Below are 14,251 nucleotides of genomic sequence, written 5' to 3'. Positions count from 1 at the left end.
TCTACCCGTCAGCAAGTGTCCCTGCCTCTTGAGGTGACTCCAGATGGAAACCCTATCAACTGATCCTCTCGGTGACATCATTCACAAAACTGAAAGTGAACTCTATCCTATCATTCTAGTCTTTAATAAAGACAGCAGTAATATCAGTATGACGGCCCTGAGAAAATCCTCCCTCCTGGATTGCTGTGCTCAGGGTCAGCTTAGGGATAGCGCAGCAGAGGGCAGTTCCCCTTCCTTTGGGATCCTTGGACAGAGTGGTCCCAGGCTGCTCTGAAACAAGGCCTCAGAAAATCCTGACTCCCTTCTCTTGAGAGCTACTCACAGTCCCCACCTGAGAGCTGCTACACTGTTTGGCTCCCATATGAGCTGCACCTCCCACTGCATTGCAGCCATACCTGTGCCTGATCATGAGCCCTGATGGTCCAAATGTGGACCCTGGTCTGTGCACTGTTTTCCTGGCTTGACTTGTTCCTCTTTGCTACAGACCTGCTTTGTGATCACTGCACAATGTCTGAGGCTGCATGCCACAGCCAGACCATGCTTGCCTTATTTAGGTGCTGCTGGACAGGGCTCTTACTGTCCAGGCTCCTGTCTTGCTGCCTGTGTGGTACTACTCTGCTCCTGGCTCCCCCTTACTTGTGGAACAGTGAACTTTCACTTCTTCCTTACAATCAGCCCAGGTATCCGGCCATCCTTCAGGATTGCCACAACTGCCAGGGGGACTTTGAGGTGCTGACCACAGCCAGCTCTGCATGCACTTTGTAGTCCACCCATCCAGTATCTCTCTTTCCTTTCTATGAAGCTACTACGGGAGATTATGCCAAAAGCTTTTCTAAAATGAAGTAAAACAGCATTCAGTGTTCTCCCCTTACCCCCAGAAGGCAATCAGATTAGTCAGACATGTCTTATTTTGAAAAAGCACACTGACTGTTCCTAAACATGTTGATCTCCTTCATGTACCAGAAATTATTTCCAGGAGGAGTTGTTCTGCAGTTTTCCTGGGAACTGGTGTGATGCTGACTAGCCTATTGTTCCTACAATCTTCTTTCTCAACCTTCCTGAAGACTATTGTGATTTTTGCATTTTTCCCAATCATCAAGATCAAAGATTGTATAGAACAGCCCTGTAGTGAGAGTAGCCAGCTCCCTCAGCTGTACTGAATGCATATGGATACCCTGCTTGTTTAAATAATCATCAGCTCACTCTTCCTCTAGCATGAGTAGCACTTGACTGCCACAAACTCTGCAACTGGAAGGGACTAGGAGCACACATTTCCAATAAAAGCTGAGACAAAGAAAGCACTGAGTACTTAAGCATTTTCTATATCCTTTGTCACTTTGCCTTCAAGTTATTCAGCAATGAGTCCACATACTACTTACTCTTGCTTTTCTTTTACCTTTAAGAGCTCTTGTCACCCTTCAGGTTCTTTGCCAATTTGAATCCCGACTGAGCTTTTCCTTTCTTCCCTGCAGCAGTGTCTCTGTAACCCTCTCATATAGCTTGTCCTCATTCTAGTTACCCTGTCTTTACTTCCACCTTCTGTACACTTGCTATTCTGTATTTGAGATCAATCAGGAGTTCCCCATTAACTCAGACTGACATTTTACTGAATGTGCCTAAGTTCTAGAACACCATAATGCATCTGTTCTTGCATTTTAAGGAATATGTCTTTGAAGATCAGTCAGGTTTCCTGGTCTCTTTTTGTTCTTCAGGGCAGGCTCTGATGAAATCCTGTCAAGCAAATCCCTGAACAGGTCAAAATCTGCTTTGAGATCAAAGGTCCTTATGTTCATTGATTCTCTCATGATCTTGAATTCCCATCAGCACATGGTCACTGCAGGCGCAAGTTACCATTGATATTTATGTCACCGATCAGGTTTTCCTTACTTGTTTGTAGAAGACTTATCAGATTACCTTTGCAGCTAATCTCATGTATCCCCTATGTTGAAAGACTGTCCTCTTGGATTCAAGAAAACCTCTGGACTGCTTACACCCCACCATGCTACCCTTGCAGCAGATCTTGGAGTGACTAAAGCCTGCCCTCCTCCCAGCCCCCACCAAAAACCTGGCCCTGCAATCATGAGGCTTCTTTCTCAAGTCCTATTCTTGTTGACATAGTATATAATAGATGTTTATTAAAGGTTCTCCGTAATCTTGTTGCATGGCCTGTTGTTCTTGTTTACCTGCGGCAAGTGTCCTTCAGTTCGCCATGCACAGAAATAGAAAGAGCTTTCTTTCTTTTGGTGGAAGCTGCGCGTTTCCAGGCACCACACACTCATATGTAGCTTCTGGATGACCTTCTTCATTAAGACCTTGTAGACTTCCTCCCATTCATTCTCTCCAATACTGAACAGTCTTGGCAGCTTCACCTGGTAGCTCAATAATTTGAGCAGAGGACAGCTTATACAGCTGAGAGCACCATCACTTCCAGGGGAGTCTTGGAAGCAGCAGGCACTCTCTGCAGCTGAGACCTGGATGATTAAGACCCCTTCCAAGAGCTTCGTTTCTGTCAAGACTTCTGCACCAGGAGCAGTCATTGTGGCTCCTGCTGGGGACCACGTGGTGTGGAATACAAACCTCATCCCCGTGCTGACTCTTGCAGACCTGTGCTGTCTGAATAAAGGACTGCAGCTCCTTTGTTTATTTCTCTAGGGTGAACTGCTTCACTGGCTGCAGAGTTCCTGTTTCCATGTAACTTGGGGTGTTCCTGGTCAGTGGCACTCCCCGGGAGTTGGTTAAACAAAAAGCTCAGCACAACCCTGTTTCCCTCCTACACACACTGGATTACCAGCCTAGCAGGCAACTTATAATATTGGTTTTTGGCTGCTGGCCACAATATCCTCACTGTATGAATGAGAAGTCATTCTTTGGAAAGTACTCCTACATTCAGGGGAAGGGAAAAAACCCATAACTTCAGGTTGTTTTACATTTGTCCATAGAACAGGTGTTTTATAGGAAGAAATTCTGAAAACTTTTTCAGCAGATACATCCCCAACAGAAGTTATTGAATGGATTTGGTTGGTATTGTCAATCTGTAGACAGTCTTCCTAGGACAACAATAAGAAGAGACAGAGAGAGAAAGGGGGTGGTAGATTGTTAATGAGTACTGAGCTTCACTGAAGCTACTTGCAGAATTTTGTAGGGTGACAAATCTGTCTTCACTTTCACATTTATGTATAATTTTTGTGATAAAAGTATATAATACATTTTTCAGAAATCTTTTTATAAATGCACAAGTTTTTTGTGTGGGAAAAACCATGAATAGCCTTTATTTACCAGGATACCGGGTGAAACAGGGAAAGTCCCCAGGAAAACCATTTCTTACAAAATGTGCCTCATAAGAGCTGTAAAAGTTATTGCAAGAATTTCTAATGTATCATTTGAAAATTAGTAGGTGATCAAGCAATTATATTGTCATAACATGTAGGCACAAGGGAGCAGCTATAATTGCATAGGAAAACTTTGGTATTTCTGGGCTCTGAGATTGTCCATTCGACACCTTTTTTATTTTCACTGAGTAAATAGAAGTTATTTTTCAGAATGCATGAATACAATACATTTTACATAGAGGTTCATCAACTTCCATTTATTTTAATTTTTTTTAATATTGAAATAACTTGAATCTCTTCCTGTTTATAGTTATATGATGTAGTATAGCATCAGACTATTTTCTCTGCAGGTTATACAGACCTGGTGAGTAATAACTAAATTACAATGTTTGAACAGTGGTTATGTTATATTTGATCAGAGCTGTCAGTCTCACTGTGCCATGTACACATTGCATCCCAAAGGTTTGCATGTTTAAAAAAAAGGCTCATCAAGACTCACAGTTTTGACTTATTTCCTTGGATACCCATTGTGTTTTTATTAACCTCTGCACAGTTCAATTACTTGCAGTTTCCAACTTCAGGCAGACACATCAATGCTATATTCAATTTCTTTATAGTTAGCTTGCAAGGTGTCTGGGTTTGATGTAGATGTGATGGAAGCAGGACAATCTTAACTAATTTCAGTGTTGGGTACAGATAAAATTTACATAGATAATTTCTCCTTTCATGGAGTTTTTTCTCTACTGTTTAACAGAAGGGCCCAAAAGATCTCGCTATAGTATCATATTTTTGCTTTCATTACTTTTTTAATATTTAAAGATTCTTCATATTTTCCTATTCATAACAGCTTTCTTTGCACCCACCGTTATCTGTGAGAGCTCTTTTCCTGATAAGTGGGCTGGGCTGGCTAACCACTACCTTTTTATTTTGTGCAGAGGCAAGCAAAATTTTAACCTATCTTCTTCATATCTTCTTTTTTCCCAAAATGGTTTTTTTTTTTAAGATGCTTTAAATGGCTAGATACTCTCTGATCCCTACTTACTACAGAGTATTGTGCTTGCTTATATTCTGGGTGGTTCATTTGAAGTTATTCTTAACCTCTTAAAGTTAAACTCAGCTTAAGCTCTACCTAAGGATTTCGCTTCAGACATACGTTGTTCAGTTTGTGAATGGTCTGTCTTATTGATTGAACTTTCATTCTTTTATTTGAAGACAAAGAGAGAGGCATCACCTTATAAATTTCTGGTTAAATGTTTCTTTATAAAAACTGATAAAGTCCTGTTTTGACTTGCTGGTGATCAAAGATACTCTGATAAATATTTCTGTTTGCTCTGCCTTCTGGTCTCTGATATGTGCCCTTCCACAATATATTTTTGTTTCAGCATCCATTTGCATTCTCAGCACAAATACTGTGTGGAGGGAGAGATACTTCTATCTAGTTTTCTTTTTTTCCCCTGTGTTTTCATAGAAATGATCTGGTTGACTGGCCAGACTTTGTGTTATACTCTGTCTGCTATTAAGCCTAGTGATTACAGCAGTGAGGTTCGGCTTATCTGTGGGCTCTGTCTCTTTGTAGAGAAAAAATGTCTCCTAAAATAGTCTGCCTTGGAAGATATAAATGAGGTACTCCTTTTTCTCTAGTTTTCTTTGAGGCAACTACCCCTGTAAATATTTTTTTCCAGCAGTGGAAAATGTTCTCATTTCCTGGGTGAAGAACAGCCTAGAGCTGACTGATGAAACAGTGAATAAAAGGGTGTGATTGAGTAAGAACTTAAATCAGGATTGCACAGTTAGCATCTCCATAAGTTTGCCCTGAAGTTCTCTTTAGCAGCTTTAGGGATCTGCGTTCATTGGGAGCTCTTTTATCTTTCAACTGGAAAGTCAATTTCTTTTGGTTTATGACTTTCCATCAATTTTGCACTTCTTTCTTCTTAAAGGTCCAACTGTCTCACTATATTGTCATTCCAGCATGGTAGCTGGGACAGTGTCTTTGCAACTGGCAACCAAGAGTTCAAAACCTCTCAGATTAAGAGATTACACTTACTGTTAAATAGATTACCGAAGGAAAACTGAGTACTGCCAACACAACTGTCTGCATAGGATATAAAAAACTGTTTCTACTGTATCCTCTTTGGTGTCTGATGTAAAATTATCTCAATCTTACCTGTTAGTGACAGATGCAGTCATCAGTGTTCCACCTCATATATTCAGCCCAATTAGGTGTTTAGATGCTGGTATCTCGTGTATTGTAGAGCTCTATAACCTTCAATATGAAGTATAGGTGTGCAGCAGCTGAAGCTGAAATGTTGGCCTCAGAATCAGAGAATGGTCCCTGCTTCACATATTAAAATATATAAAATTTAAAAATAAAATAGATACAACTGCTGTATAGTACCCTGTAGGGAGTATAAATAACCTCTGTTCCTTAAGAAGAAAAGCACAGCTGAAAATATTATTCCATCTCAGAACATAGGAACCTGACAAATTTAGAAGTCCCAGCTACTTATTACTCCAGATAATCCAAATATTGCAGTTTAAAAAAAAAATTCATTTGGAAAAAATTTTCATGATGTGATTTTACAACACGAAATTAGTATTTCTGTCTTCTCTTTTAATCTTTCAGACTTGTCCTGTGCTTTCTAACTGATGCTTACACTGTAGAATAAAACCAATTTTTACTGGCATTGGTGTGGCTGCTCTACACCAAGAGCTAGAGCACCACCTTTCACTCTGTAATAGGTCAAGGTTTATTTATCAAGGTTGCTTAACGGACAAAATTTCTATTTGTGCTTCTCATGCTACACACTGAACTCCTGGTTTAATTGATTCTCAGTATGTGTTCTGTTTTTCACTTTTTCTTGAAGATATCTTTGTTTATGAGTTACTTAATAGAAAGCAAAATAACTCCTGAGTTCATATTGCCTCCTTTTATACAGGTTTCTTTGAAAGTGTTCAATTTAGGCTCTCCACTGAACTAAGTTACAGTCAAATTAATGTATCTCCTTTTAAATTGTTTTCCTAGACCTCCTTCTCAAGCCAATGCACAGATTTGCATTCTGGATGTGTTTATACCAATTTTTTATTCCTGGAGAGGTCTGGAATAGGTCAAGAATTACATTTCCACTGAAATGTTTTTAACATCTTCAGAAAAGTGCATACCTTCAAAGAGTCTGACTGGATTTCAAATGGCAAATGGACATAACTCATTTTAATAATCAAGAATATCTAGAATGTGTGCCAATTTCTATGGACCGAATTCACAAATTTCTGCGGTTGACTTCAATCTGTAGTGTGATACCACATTGTGCTATTGTGTAATACTTTACTTAGATACAAAAGCTTGAATAGGTAGCTCTTTCTGTTGATATTGCGGTAGGCTTCCTATTAATCTCCACAAATAAGGCACTTCTGTGCAACTCACCAAGTTTCTACCACGTAAAAAAAGAAAGAATGCTCTTCAAATTATTGTAGCTGAGCTTCTCAAGCATGTGTTCTGTCTTGACAATTTTGGATTCCTAACAATGAGGTGTCTTTATTACTGAGCAAAATGGGAAGCTCATAAAGTTGTCATGCCTTTTACTAGTTTATTAGGAAAGAATTACATTTCTCAAACCTGGAATACAGATGCACAAGAAAATGGAATCTTTGTAAATCCTGCATCCCACAGAGCTGCTTACTGTAAGGTGAGCAATTACTTGCCTTTCCAAGCATTACTAGGCATATCTAAATAGATAGCATTCTCTACATAGCTATCAGTAACAAATTTAAGGAGAGATTTTCAAGTATTGCCTATGTTTGAGACAATTATTTGCAATAATGATTTCTGTGATTTAGTTGTCTAGGCAAAACACAATTGAGGAAAGAACTTAAAGAAAAACATAAAAATCCATCATATGTAACAATTTTTTACCAGAATGTGAAGAAGTCTTCACTGCCATCAAAGTACTAAAAATGCTTCCTGGAATAAAAATAACTGTATTAATTTTCAACTTCTGCTTGCCTTGTACATATTTATTCCTGTGAATTATTTTTCAGATTTATGACTCTAGTTTATCTCATCATCCAAATGTTAATGTTATTTGCACAAATGTGTCTCATTTTGTGGCTTTTATACGCATTGTAACAAAGAAATTTCACACATTTTACTGATTTTGTTGTATTTATAAAAATAGTAATTTTTAAAATATTATTCTGAACCACTCAAACCTGCAAGTGGCTACATTATATTTTACTATTCACCCTTTTTTCTTCTTGTTTTCAGTATTCATAGCATTTGATTATAGTTTTTTTCTTTGCCCAGATTTTAAGATAGCTAGGAAAAGATGATTTTTTAAATTTTTATTTGAATAAATTAGATGTAATAGAAGCCCAGTTTAAAATACAGCTTCTTAGTACTTCAAAATAACTAATGTAAGTTTTTAAACACTTATTTTTAGTCAAACTGTAAAACAAATTATGCACTGATACAATGAGACAAGTAGTCTGGTGGGAAAAGAAGATTCGTTATCATATTTCTGATGCCTGCTGTGGGAATACCACCCTTAATGAATTCAAAAGAAAACTGAAGAGGAAAGGCTTCCTTACGTGACTGAGAATTTCTACTATATTATCACTGTTCTTTTCCTATATTAAAATGGAAGGTATAGAGGAAAATTAAAACATATGTACCCATGATTTTTAGATTTTATGTTGAAAATGATGCAATAAAGCATCCATACAACTCATCCTAATGGGAACTGAGTGGTTGTGCTGTGCAACTTGTCACCTAAATATTTTTGTTTATCGCTAGTAGTGATGCTGCAACTCCTTGTAATATAAAAGACTACACATGTGATAGGTGAATAAAAACCTTTTCTTCTTTTGTAACCCGTATTTAAAAAGCAAATAAAATCTGATAAAAATGTCAAAAGAGCATCCTTCTGCTCTTATCCCTCCCCAACCTTTACCTCTCTTTCATTTAAAGCTAGATTCTTAATTCATTAATGTTTTCATTTCAATAGGTCAATACTGAAATCAAAGCCATAACATGCATTGCTGAACATAAGGAACTGGTCAAAGAGGTCTTCTATAGTAATCTGATAATATGAATGTAATTTAGTGTTAAAACATCTTGAGATGTTTGCAGTGTAAATATTAAGCATTGATCACCTGCTGATTTAATTTATGAGCATACACATATTCCAAGACATTGCCTTGAACTTAGGCAGCACACTGACACAAAAAAGAAAAGTGATATTGAACAGTCATTAACATTTCTATGAGTGACACTAGAATGGAAATTCTCAGGCCAGATCATTTATGATAGCAAGAAAATTCCTTCATCAACAGCTGCAGCACAAGGAGCAGTACAAAATTTCACTCCTTCACTTTACAAACTCCAGAAATATATCTCGCTTCCTTTTATATGTTGATACTATCGTGATAATTTTTAACAAAGTGGAAAATCAGTGGGTGACACTGGCTGATTTCTTTTCATCTGGTACTATACTGAATAAGTAATGAATGCATTTATTTAGTGAATCATTAAGCTACTTCAGCACATCTAGTGGAGTGTTAATGTTTCAGTGACAAAACCAGCCAGCTAGGAATTGCTTATATTTATATAAGCAATATTTATTCATGAACTAAGACTTTTTTAAAAAGTACTTGTTATTTATTCCACCAAGAATTAAAATTAATTTCATCGAAACAGATTCCCTATGATATTAGATTTAGGAAAAAAATTGCAGAAATGAATGATGAATTTCCCACAAAGTGAAAATAGAAAAACAAGAAAATTAGTTAAGCCAAAATTCTCATCCAAAAGATAGGAGTCTTCAAGTATTTTCCCATAACTATGTATTTGGAGCATACCTGGCCATGCTTATGTCTTTGGTTCCAATTTCCTGCATCTGTATTTGAAAATCACTTACTACTAGCTATAATAAGCTTCTCACAAGTTTATTATCTGTACATAAGAGGTGTAAAAAAACTATCAGAAAACATCAGTGTCTTTTTTTTCTTAATAGAGCTTGAAATATTTTACACATAAAAACTTCCACAGTTACCTTGTGTACACAAAAGAGATGGGATCTGTCTGATCAGATGTTAGCTATGTAAATCTTATTAAGTCTGGCACGCATCTATTTGGCTGGCAATGCTGTCTGAAATAAGTCCTGGCTTTACTGTATGCTCTTTCACACTGTACACTAGGTCATCTGTTTGTGGGCCACTTATGACTGTTTTTAAACTGAAACTGCTTTTGAAATCAACATTAATCAAATGACGAATTGTCTCAGAGGCAGTTACCCTCATGCTGTTTCTGTAGCCAGCAAGAACACCCAGAAGATTATTTGTTGGTTCTGGGTTGCAGTTATGTCTTGTTTATTGCAGATGTGTACCATGGGTTGTGAAACTGTCCAAGGGTGCTGGCATTCAGCTGAGTGGGCCTCTCAGCTTAGTCTGAGTGAGAGGTGAATATTTCTGACTCTTTTTAGCTGGTCTTCCCTTCCTTTTTATTCTATATTCCTGATCCTGTAATTAGATTGTTCAAGTTGTTATGATTACATTTTTGTACAGTTAAATTTTAGATGTCTGAATAAAATTAGATGACTCTCAGTACAAGTTTCTGAGAACAGCTGCCTAAGAGCCCCATGTCTATTACATAGTTAGATGTCTTCTTATGATGATGTATGAGTAGTAAACAAAGTTGCCTCCCTTCAATTTCCAGTTATTGCGTGCGCAGTTGGGAAATGGTAATTGCTGGGCCTTAATTTGTGCTTTTGTCTTTGTGCCTAGAAGTCAGAGTTTAAGGAGGAGACGAAATAGCAATAGCAGAAAAGAATTGATCTTTAGGCATCTTGGCCCATCAAATTCTGGGAAATAACAGGAATACTTTGAGGATGTAGAGGGTGGTAGCTTTATCATTTTTGAATGCCCACAGACATCGGAGCAGGGAGGCTCCTGATGACTAAAGAAAAGCAAATGTACTGTACTCAAAAGTAGAAAGAGGCACAATACAGTGAACTTCAGTCTATTCCCTAAGAAAATCATTAAACAAGTCTGCTTGAAAGCCACTTCTGGGTGCACAGAGAAAAACGAAGTAATTCATACCAGTCAGCATGGATTTGCTGCGGGCAAATCCCTGAACTTGCTCTGAATTCACTGTTGACTCTGCTTTGAACAGAAGGTCGGACTTAAGACCTCCCAGGATCACTGCCAGCCTGAATGATTCTTTGTCTCAACGACAGGGACTGGATTTCGGCTCTGGAGGGTGATAAATGGAAATAGTAACTTTTAGCTGAGGACTTTCAATTCTTTACACTGTCTGTTCCTATCTGCATGAACAAAACGAGGAAGTATTTTAAAAATTCAGGAGACTTACGTATACAATATTTTTCCCTTAGTTTGATATTTACAAAGCTTTAAGTAATGTCAGTTTAGTGACTGTTTTCAAATAAATACTTTGTTATATTCATACCTTAGGAAGAGAATCCAGTGCAGAATTACACTTCATGTTGACTAACTTCTATGTACTTTTCTTTGAATGTTTTAAAGCTACTTCTAGGAAGTTTTCAAAATTTCCACTTAGAAACTAAATTACCTACAGAATAACATTTACTAAGAGTAAGGCAAAGGTCAAAAGTTTTGAAAGATAATGTTACAATTGTATGGTAGCTTTTGTTGATGACAATTATGCTCTAGTTGCTGTGCTTACACTGTGCAATTTTATTTTTCTTCCCATGTGAATTCATTTTCATAAGAAAATAATAACTCAGATCAGTAAATACATCTTAACATCTATTTATGCAATAAGAAGTTTTTACAATATCCACATTATAGTTTGGATTTGTTCATAGTTTACTGAACTGCTGAAAATTAAATTTTAAGAAGAAGTTATCTTAAGGGCTTGCCTATGCCTATATGTCCGAATGCTGTCTAGTTAAGCAATTCAATCTGTATTTGGGTAACTGTGAGTGAAAATCATTAAAGTCATCTTCATATGTCTGGATACTGAACCTCTGAGACTTGGATATTGACCATCTTTTTCTATGCAAATTCAAGTGAGAAAAATAAGATTTTGTTGAGTGTGGAATATGCAAACTTACTTCACAAAATCAGAGAATGTCTGAGTTTGGAAGGAACCTCTGGGAATAATATGGTCAAAACCCTCTCCCCAAGCCAGGCCACTTAGAACTGATTTCCCAGGATCATGTCCAAAAAGCTTTTGAATATCTCCAAAGAGGGGGATTCTACAACCTCCTTGGACAACCTGTGCTAGTACTCCATCACTCTCACAGTGTTTTCTTATATTCAGAGAAATGTCCTGTGTTTATTTTGCCCATTGCCTCTGATCCTGTCACTGGGCAGCACCATACAGGGCCTGGTTCCATTTTTTTTTTTTTACTCCATCCCTTCATGCAACTATATACATTAATACAATTTCCTCCTGAGCCTTTTATTCTCCTGGCTGAACAGTGCTAGCTATCTCAGCCTTTCCTCTTTTCAGTTGGTTCAGTCCCCTTGGTTATCCTTGCGGTCCTCTGCTGGAGTCTCTCCATTATGTTCATATCTCTGCCATGCTGAGGAGTCCAGAATGAGACACAGCACTCCAGGTGTGGCCTCACCAGCACTGAGAAGCTGGATCACTTCCCTCAACCTGATGGCAACAATTCTTTCAATGCAGCGCCGGATACCATTCCCATTTGCCACAAGGGCGCATTGCTGGCACATGTCCAGCTTGGTGTCTGCCTGGATCCCTGGGACCTTTAATGCTACTTTTCTGCCAGGTGGTCTCCAGCTTGTACTGGTGCCTATGATTGTTCCTCCTGGGATTCCTGCAGGGCTTTGTACTTCTCAGGGATGAGCAGCATGAGGTCGCTGTCAGCCCATCTCTCCAGCCTTTTGGCGGGTCTCTGGATGGCAGCGCAAGCCTCTGACGCCTCAGCAACTTCTCCCAACCCTATGTGATGTGTCTCACTGAGGGTACACTGTGCCACATCATCCAGGTCATGAATTGTCAAGGATGCTTAGATGCCTCAGGATGTTCACTGAAGATGCCTATTTCTGTTCATCAGCTATGGAGAGCATCTGCTCTTACTAACTCTGACTTAGGCATCTAAATTAGTTAGCTTGGTTGCTAAAACTAGAACAGATTATTCTGACCTGAAGCAGACAGTCTGGATTTTAGAGAAGTAGAGCATTCTGACCTCTCCATGGCTGCATACATTCAGCAACTCTAAATAGTCAGGTTAAGAGGACTATGTCTGATATAATGACCTCATTTCCCATAGCACATTTCCTATAGCTTCTTAGGACCTTTTGAAATTCCTCACAACAAAACTTGCACTACCCTGTTTAATGGCCTATTCATCATGTATTTGCTTTCACTCTTTGATTTATTTGTTCTCACTGTCCAGTCATGTTCATTATATACAGATTTCCTGTTTCACCAAGCCAGAAGGTTGTGGAACAACTTCAGCTACTTCAGCTATGTCCTGTATTTACACTTTTCTGTGGTTTTTGAGTGTGGTTACATTTTTGCTTCTTCACTACTTCCTGAAAAATTTGACAAAAAATCAAACAAAATTTTATCATTCTTTTTTATTTTATATCCTGTCTGTATTCAGTGGCAAGAATGCTACTCATGCCAAGTTAAGGTTTCCAGTTAAGGTCTTGCACTCTTCCAGAGTGTAGCAAAATCAAAGCTGTAGGTAACCAGAGAAATGCAGCTGAGAAACAGGCAAATGCAAATTTTTTTCTTCCAATTAATGCAAAAAAACCCCTAAAAAACAAAACAAAACAAAACAAAAACAAACAAACAAAACACAAACCAGAAAACCTAGGGTGTGTGAATTTTTTAGTTTTTGCAAGTAATATAGAGCATTGACAGAATAGTTAAAGGAGGACCTCAAATATCCTGATTTCACTTGTCCATTTTATGCCTTGCCTACTGTTCTCACTAATACCTTTTGAGCCTGAAAACAGCCATGTGCCTCCACCACTACAACTTTAAGATTCCATCAAGGATTCTTTCCACCTAATGTTAGACTTAACTGAATTATCTAGGCAAGAAGCCAAGTGTTTGCACATCCATTTCTAATCCACACAGAATGAAATACCCACTGAAGTTCTGGGTCACCCTTTGCAAATACCTCTCTTTGTTGAATACAGAGGCATTTTAGTGCCTATACACCACCATTCACTTAGAATTTCAGCTAAAAATCTAAATATAGGTGAGCTGAATAAGGTCTTACTTCTGAAATGAGGTAGACTGGATCATAGGACTGCAGGATGGAAAACCATGTTAGCACTTCCTGCGTTAGTTTCCCAGGAGGAAAAAGAGAGAGGGTAATTTATATATATATATATATACATATATATATACATATATTTAAAATAAGATTAATTAAAGTTTTTGTACATATTATATACTTTTTTCTGCTATTGTGGATAGTTAAACACACTGTAACATAGCTTTTAGGCTCCACCTATACAATCTTTCTATGGTTCCTTAGAATGCAATGGAAATAAACATCAAGGTATAAATTATATGGTGCATGGCCTTACTGAGAGGTTACAGGGAGAAAGCAGTGGTCCTAATTCTCCAAATGTTAATTTGAATTTCGTGTTAGTTAAACTAACTTTTAATGGATGACAGATGATCTTCTAGTCTTCATCCTTTCTACCATCTTCAGTATTTTGTCATACAGAGGTGCAGGGTGCCCCTAATCCACATCAAGTTGTAGGATCTTCACCCATGACAGATGGTGTGTGGTTTTTTCACCAATTGATCTTGGTTAGTCTGCTACTTGGTTTTACAATGAAATGGAGTGGGTCAGGTAGAATGCTTGGGAGAGGGTTACACATTCATGAAGAACACCCTCAGGAGGTAAAGGCTGGAGACTGCTGAGTGTTACAAGGAAAATCAGGAAAGAAAGAGT

Source organism: Melospiza melodia, chromosome 2 (genome assembly GCF_035770615.1).
Source record: "Melospiza melodia melodia isolate bMelMel2 chromosome 2, bMelMel2.pri, whole genome shotgun sequence".
Lineage (NCBI taxonomy): Eukaryota > Metazoa > Chordata > Aves > Passeriformes > Passerellidae > Melospiza > Melospiza melodia.
This window is presented reverse-complemented; position numbering follows the sequence as displayed.